We start from the raw sequence: 8,799 nt of genomic DNA, 5'->3' as shown, positions 1-8,799 counted from the left end.
CTTCCTTGGCTGGTGTTCCTTATTTTTAAGAGGGAGAACTTTTGGTTTAAAATTATAAAAAAACTAGCATACATGTTCCTGAAATGGGAACTTTGCCTTTCTATTTGATATGGGAATAGCTAATCAAAGGTTAAGAAATGTTTCACTTGATTTACATCCACCCCATTTCATCTTACCATGACGACCTACGCAGATCATTGGCCTCTACAGGGGGCAAATTCTGAGTCATAAATGTAAGCTCTTGAATTCATTCTTCTTTATTTATTTCATTTGATTAGAGAGTAATGTGGTATAATCTTTAATTCGATGGGTCACTTGATTTTGTTTAATTGCAACAAATTTGGATGATCTGTGAAATGCAGCTAAACCATCTTCGTTGAATTCCAGCAACTCAGACATTATTCATACATCTAGGTTTCATTTCCTTGTTTGTGGATCCACTAATGATTTCCAAGATCGATTAGACCTGTAAAGTTATACTCATCTCGACGAGTGACCTGTTGGGAGATAATTATTTCACATGGACAAAATTTTAGAATAAAATATAGAGTCCTCACCAAGCTCAGGCTTCATTTACTCCATTTTCTAATAATCTCTAATTTCCATAGCTCAAAACAAAATAAGAGAAGTTTTGCTTAAAATTTATGGTACTACACATCCTTTGTAATGCTACCAGTGGAAATGGGTGTGATTAGACTCATACCTTAATATTTTTGATACCGGACGTCGTCGGGGATGTCGTTTGGTTGGGTATCGAGACAATGCTTTGATACCAAAATGATGCCGGACGTCGTCGGTGACGTCATCTGACGGGTAATAACTTAGAGAGATGTGACTACATGATGCGATGTCCTAGGTGGGAGTATGTGCAAGCCCCGACTCGTGGGGTTTCACTAGGCTCCATGCTCCGGGGTGAGAGACCGATGACGATGTCGATGACCTCCTTACGCTCGTTGGAGTGACGATGGCAACTATGACACCGAGCGGACTAAGTCCATTGGCGTCCACATGTAACGAACCGGCTTGGCCCATACCTAAGAAATCACATGAGTAAAATCTCTCATGGTAGTTTATCCTCTCACCTATTCTAACCCGAGCACGGTGGAGTGCAGCCGAAAAGTATACGACAGAAGATAAACTAACTGGGCGAGCTAGGGAAGTGAGGTACCTCTTTGGTGGCGTCGCCCTAAAGTAAAAAATACTCGTACGGCATCACTTGACTGTCGGCAAAGTCGCAGCTCAGGAGATGTGATGCTGGAGAAGAGAGAGGAGGCAGGGAGGGCGCAAGGTGCACCAGCAACGGCATGAGGCACTATGCCAACGGCACAAGGCACGGCAGCAACGATGCGCGGCATGGCGGCAATGGCACGAGGCATGGAGGCGTGTGTCGCGCCGCCAATGGTGCGATGTGGCGATGGTGTTTCGACACGTGGGTGTGATAGTGCATGGATACAGCGTTGACGACAACAGCACCGCGGCGACGCAAATGCAAGTGGTGGTGCGGCGGTGGTGACGGCGCGCGACGGCGGCTCGGCTCAGCAGCAGAGATGGTGATGCGACAGAGGCGTGGCACGGCAGCGGCAATGGCGGGTGATGATGACGACACAGTCGACGGTGGCACCGGGTGGCGGCGTTGCAAGTGCAGGCGGTAGCGCGGTGGCATGGCTCGGCGTTTGCGATGGCGGGCAATGGCGACGCAACAGCAGTGCAGTTCGGCAACGGATGACAGTAGCGATGTGCTTGGCAGATGCTATGGGCAGCAGCGTCACAGACGCGGCGTTAGCGTGAAAGTGCAGATCGGTGGCAGCGCGACACCGGAAGGGTGATCCGGCGGCGCCGGGTTACACAGTTGGCGCGTTGTGGAGGATCATTGGCGGTCGTGGAGCTGTGAGAAGGGTGCAATCTTGGGCGGCGCACGGACGGCACGCTGGGCGCGTGTGGTGGCGGATCACTAGCAAGCGATCCGGCGGCACGTCGTGGCGCGATGGACACCCGGCAGCACGCGGCGCTCACGCGGCGGCGGTCTTGGGCAGTGCACGGTAGAAGCGCTGGGCTCGGTGGTCTGGCTGACCGGGCGGTGGCGACGGTGCTGAATGACGCGGTTGACACGCATGGAACAGACGTTGGCGCGCAGCAGTTCTGGTGGCGCGGAGTCAAAGGGCGGGCGACGGCGTCGGGCAGCGGTGCGGGCGATGGCGTCCGGTGGCATTGCGAGCGTCAGCGGCGGCGTTGCGTTCAGCGGCCGTGGCTTCTTCCTTTCCTCCCTTCTCCTTCTCCCTCTCTGATGTAACACGACTGTCGAGAACGATCAGATCGTGTTAGACAATGATTGAACAAACGCAAAACACAAAATGCCCATGCAAAATGATGCGTAATTTTAAGATATAACATAGGCAATGGGCAATCTAGAAACCGGCACTGAGAGAAATAATCAACACTGTGAATGAAAGGGAGTAGATGAAGTGACCTGAGGGTTCGGATTAGTCGCCGGGGATAACTCAGAACATTGAGTGAAGGATCTGTCGAACACCCGATGTAATCCGTGGGAATTGGAGAGCAGCTTCGCCGTTGTTCCCAAACACAACCGCGCTGAGAAGTATGGACAGAGTCGAGAATTGCCGGGCGAGGAGGAAGCAGCAATAGACCTGATTCACGTTCACGAGCGGGCAAGGAGAGAGCGTGGTCTTGATTCACGTTCACGAGCGGAGCAAGCACCATCACAGTCGATGGTAGTTGACTGGGTCGACGACGGAAGAAACGGGCAATCGCGCAGGAGATACAGCAATAGACTTGGAGATCACCTCAATTCAGCACGGGCAGCTGGAAAATGCTGGAATCATCGGCGGTAAGAATTTCCGTCGGTCCAACTTGATCCGGGGGGGTGGGGGGGACGGCCAAAGAAATTGTCGTTACTATCGGTAGTAGTTGATCGATCTCGAAGGAGTTAACTCACGTTCCTTCACCACTTCAGGGTGGAAAGAACACAACACACCGCCGTGTATTGGAAGGGGGAGGGCAGTTCCAACATGCTGGAAGGCTGACCGCCAAAACGGCGATAAATGGTCTTTGATCGACCAGAAATACTGAAACATCTGAGATTCTGGGAGAAGTCCGGCACTACCAAAGTTGGAATGACCGAATCCAACTGAGAGGATTTCACCAGATACGAGCAAGGCAACCGATCGCCAGGAAGCCGACAACGTGGATCATTCCCCGATCGCCGTAGAAGATTTACGGAGATTGTAATTCCTGCTGGACTTTCTCCAAGTGATCTGATGGCATGTGATCGGAGAAAAACACTTGCAATTATTCTGGTAGATTAGCCACTGCCGTAGATTGTCTTCTTCTGCTATTTTGTACTCCTTATCAGACATCTGAGATGCTTAGGGAGAGACAAAGAACAATGAGAGAACCAGGAGATGAATTATCGGTGTCGGAATCCCAATCGGGAGAAAGAGATCGGAGCTTTAATGAGAAAATTCCTCTTCTTCTTCTGGAAACAATCACGATGGAACAAAATAACTGTCAATGGAAAGTTTAGATCTGAATTCAAAGATACAGGCCTTAAGCCTCCCATGTCCACCCTTCCTCCTTAATATAGACAGGAAGTGGTAGTTGTGGGAGGCCCAATTGGGCCCCCTTTTAAGGGGAAAGCCTATTGGGCTTCCCCTTTAGAGGGATCTTTAGGGGGAGAAGAAGCCCAATATGGATTTCCTCCCCCTAAAGAAGATAGCTAAATCACAATTAAAAAAATGAAAACACACGCAGGAGGCTGATACTCGTGCAGGAGGGGCCTCCGACAATCCGAAAACAATGAAAAGAAAAGAACATAAAGACGTCTCGGCACGCTCCAAGACGACGCGATCGTTACTTTAAGCTTGATAGTGGAAGTGCTGGTTCTTCATGTCGGCTCGGCTCCACGTAGGGGCTGGCGATGAGTCTCGACACGATCAATTATATGGTCCTCCATCACTCTCTCTCACAAATGTGGAGTGGTGGGTCCCCTTTTTCAAAATAAAACTTTGACCTTGACCAAAGCATTAGGGCGCCCACTCCATCCCTTATATGGGGATGGTAATGGGCCCCTTGAAAGGGGTCCAAGGAGGGGGGCCCATTAGACATAGGGGCCCCTTAAAAGCCCAAAAAACAAAAGGAAAAACACAGACGAAATAGAAAGAGGGGTCGAAATGACGGGCCTTGCGGGCGGATATGGCCCGAAACATGTTGAAACTTACGACCATGGGTGTGTTTACAGCTTCGCCTTGGTGTGCCGGTCAGGATGGGCTCGAATCGGTAGTTGTCGATGACGATGGTGTGGGCTACGACGATGTCTTTGATGGAGTGGGACTGCTCGCTCTATCAATTTTTAAAAGTTGATAGTTTTCAAAATAAGGAAATTATTGAATGAATAAAAGTGATTCACCTATAAGAACGCAACTATGAACAAAATCTATGATTCATTTATTGATTAAGGATGCCACATAAATAAATATTTAAATATAAATTCTAAAAATTACTAAAAAAATATGTAGATTAATTAAAGGTTTGTATACAAATTAATTAACTAAATTATCATATAGACTAATTAATGTCACATCGATTAAAGCCAATGTATTGCTTGAGTCTCCAACCTATTGGATGACAATTTCCAAAAAGTTATAGGACTCAATGTGAGTTTTTATTATTTTAATACTTTCATAAAAATGACAAAGGTTCTCCAATCAAAAAGGTCAACCAAATACCAGAAGTTGAACAATAACATGACAATATCAGATTTTCAACAGGATCCATTTAAGAGGTTAAATATTGAAAATACAATGTATAGTTAAAGGTGAATATCAATGTTTTTTTATGAAATTTAAGGGAGTGAGACCAACAATATGGAGCTGTGTTTGCCAAACATTCAAATTCTGAATCTATGGAGAGCAAACAAAGAAATAAATTCATATTGATAAAATGGAGAACACTACGGGAAGTTGATTTCACTCACATTTGAACCACACCTATAAATTTTAAATACACATAGAGATAAGAAATATCCTAGAAATATGTTATGCTTTTTAGTATTTTAATTGAATGCAGTGCTCATAATGTTGGGATTTTTATGATGTTAAAGAAATCTAAAGATTTAGAATAAACTTACCATTTAAAGTAAAAAACAAAGAACATATTGACTCCATACAGGATAAGGGTTTCCTATTTTTAATGTTAATTTCTAAAATGGCCTGGACTGATACTGTAGGTTCCAAAATAAAGGGATTACTAAATGTCAAATACCACTTCCATACCAAGAGGAAACCAAACCAGAAACTGAACCACCAATGGGGTTACTTATGATTACAGATGCTGGGTTTCAAAGCTAAGATATCTAGTTACAAAATTAGATATCTAGTACTTTTTTCAGATCAAATTTATATATTACCTAATGCCATAAATAGGCAAATACATAAATACCCAAACACATAACTACACGAACACATCAATATGACACACATAAAAGTATATGCAAAAAGTACGCAACTAAGAAACTACATAAGTATATAAATTCTTTTTCCTAAGGCCCTTGCCTAGATAAAAACTTAAAATAATTCACAGTGGACGACTTAGATGAAATCATTACTAAAAAACTCAAAACATGAAACAAATAACCTTGTAACGGATCGCATCTGTGATTCCTTTGATCATCGAATCAATGGTGTGGAGCTGCTCATGTGTGCAATCTCTAAAAGTATCCACATGATCCTCAGCATGTCTAATCTTCTTTCCTGCCTTTACGAGCTCATTTACACCTTTGTCACTATTGTTGGGCCATCCCAATCGCACCGGGAGTGGAGTGGAGCTGTTAGTAGGAGGAAGGAGGATAAAGTCCTTGAAAAATTTTCTCCTTTTCCCTATTTATACTAAGTGGGTATTTTTCATAAAAACTCCCAAACTCAGGTATTTTTTCTGACGTCCAAAATGCCATTTTTATGTGATCCTCTATGCCCATGTATCACTCGTATTAGCAACTTCATTTGCCCAATAACCTTTATTGATGTTCCAGATTAATTACCTATATCATCATAGAGATTAATTAATGTCACACCAATTTATTCCAACGTATAGGTTGAATGCCCAACTTATTGGCAAACAAGCTACACCTCGTGCTCTAGAAGATACAAAGGAGAGTGTATTGACTCACTCATGGAACCTGCCCGCCATTGGTTAATGTGTACGTATAGTCCCCTATCTACTTGATGCTCCCTAGGTGACTTAGGGTATGTTCAGCTATCAAAACCAAATCATTCATCTGAGTCAGTATTGGTGAATTCAGAAATTATCAAAGAACACTTCTCTAGTATTTCACTGCCTTGGTTAATGACTTTTATTATACCCAGGGTATATGATCCCATCCTTACTACTCAATCATCTTTTTAAACATCCTAATGTACCCAAACTGAGGCTGTATAGAGTCCGATGATTAGAGACTTGTAGGTCATAGTCAAAGTATACTTGTACGTCTACAGGATGCCTTTTTGGTGTCTCAGGTTTAAGGATCACTTACCCAACCCTAACACATATCAGCCTAACTTACAATTGGGTATATTACCATTCAGTGAACTCTTTCCACTAAAGAGCACCCACTATCTATCATTTATGTCTCGACACTAATGGCTACAAGACCGGCGATACTCATCATATGAGTGAGGCTAGATAGTGCTAATCTATCCGGATACTTAGATGTTCTTCTTGAGTTCTTTTTTAATAGGAATATTTAAAACGCATACTAAACAACTAGTGATGTCCCTATAACGATCTCATCATAATTCACTAAGTTCGATTACATATTCATGGACTTCATTATAAGCATCACACATGCACTATAATGAATATGCTCTATTAATGAACATTGGAAGAGATATGAAATGGGTGATTGGCTTACTGGCCACACATATTTTTATTAGAAAATGCATAAATATTCAGTTATATGAGTACTGAAATAAGCACATATATAGACATATAAATAAATAAATACCTAAAAACATAAATACGAAAATATATAATTACAAAAATTACTAATTTAATCCCATAACTAATTTATTTCTCATTAGCACATTGACTTCATTAGGATGCATATGTGATGTTTATACTAAAGGTTAACTAATTGAAATATGATGACATTATAATGTGTAGATCAATATTCCATATTCATGCCTCTTATTTTTTCCTAGGCAAGGAATACTTGAGACAGACATTGAAATATCTTGATATAGTTGCACTATCTGTTCCATTATGTCTGCAGATACTGTTCAACTGGTTGCCATGGATATGGGGGACCTTTTGAGTTCTTAAGTAGACTGATAGAGGCGCATTCACGTATGGTATATGAACATTGGAAGATATACTTATATATTTTATGAAGAAATATTTTTCAGTATAAATAAAAGAATTACCTTATAATGAGTAACTCGGATTCACAATCTTCATATGCCTTATCCTAATGGTTCTCTTCCACTCTTGACAGTGTTGGATGAATAACACGGCTCATCAAGCAGATGGGGATTTAACACATTGGAGGTTGTGTGGATATGCCTTGACATTATCCACTTTAGCTGGTCAACATATCTTGCTCAAGGAACTGAGAAATCCAAGCTCATCACTTGTTTAAAAGTGTCATTACTAGTGTATAATTATTTTTCCTCTGCATAAATTAATTAAGTTTCATCTCAATCAACCCCTTAAATCCAACAAACCAAACCTCCTTTGTCGTTCTTTTATATTTAAAGGTTGATGAATAGTCTATTTCATGAAACACCTAAAATTGGCATCAGGCATCATAAATTGAAAAACCTTGTTCCCAAGTATAGGCACGTGTGAGCTTTAATACTAAAAAATATGATCAAAAGTTAAAAAAATACACAGGGGAAATTTTATTATTGTTGATGAATGCTGATCTTTTGCCAAAGTCTTAACCATTACATATCCATCTGAAACTATAAATAAATGTAAGCAAAAAAGGCTTAACCATTACAAACATTGGATGAACGTTTAGGTCCACAGACATAGAAATGAATATTTGAAAAGGAAAGACTGTACCATGGCTTTCTTAATATATCTACATGATGATTGATAAATAATAATATTGGTTTAAAATATCATATAATGTTCCAGCTTTAGGTAGCAGTATTTTTTTTGTCCTTACAATCATAGAGAAAGGTTGGATCCAATTCAATGAAAGAAGTTATTGATTTCTTTTTCATATAGACTGATGTATATATTTCGTAATTTAATGTATGGAAGCTAGTACAGATAAATACAAAGTGTACCTAATAAGTTTAAAAAATAATTTTCCTATTTTAGGAATTTTGAGCATTAATAGAATTTTTAACAAGTAATATTGTTTATATTTAAGATGAAAACCTTAGTGTGTAGTTCACTAGCTGCGGCTTATAGTTGATATAAGCGACCGATTAGAATGAATTCCTTGGATTAGTGGCCAAAATCAGATGGGAGCTAACCCGATATTGCAGCACTGTCTATGCAGCCTCGCTGATTGTGTATATGGGACAACCGAGGGCCCCCAATTGGAGGGCCATCCTGAAATTTCCCTAGGTGTTAGAATGAGACTGCACATGGCCACTGCAGGTCTCACTTGTCACTCCTCAATGAAAACTACAAGAAGCGCATGGCTCTCATGTTGGATATTGCCTTTAGTGCTAGCTAATAGTGTTGCCGCTAGCGCCGGTGTTGGCCATTGTTGATCCCATGAAGCATTTTCAAATGATCTCCAAAATTTTATAAATAATGAGAAGATTTAAA

At 41.6% G+C, this 8,799-nt stretch overlaps 1 long non-coding RNA gene across 1 annotated transcript; it reads right to left on the bottom strand.

Moving 5' to 3' along the window:
- Positions 1–654: 654 nt before the first annotated feature.
- On the bottom strand, positions 655–3,549 carry LOC144707709 (uncharacterized). The gene is made up of 3 exons (XR_013582523.1): positions 2,468–3,549; positions 1,169–2,295; positions 655–1,034 (listed from the first exon to the last, which is right to left on the bottom strand). It is a non-coding gene; the product is annotated as an uncharacterized LOC144707709 (long non-coding RNA).
- Positions 3,550–8,799: the final 5,250 nt, after the last annotated feature.

Source organism: Wolffia australiana, chromosome 9 (assembly GCF_029677425.1).
Source record: "Wolffia australiana isolate 7733 chromosome 9, ASM2967742v1".
Lineage (NCBI taxonomy): Eukaryota > Viridiplantae > Streptophyta > Magnoliopsida > Alismatales > Araceae > Wolffia > Wolffia australiana.
Note: the sequence above shows the minus strand (reverse complement) of the source record. Positions and strands in the feature narration are given on the sequence as shown.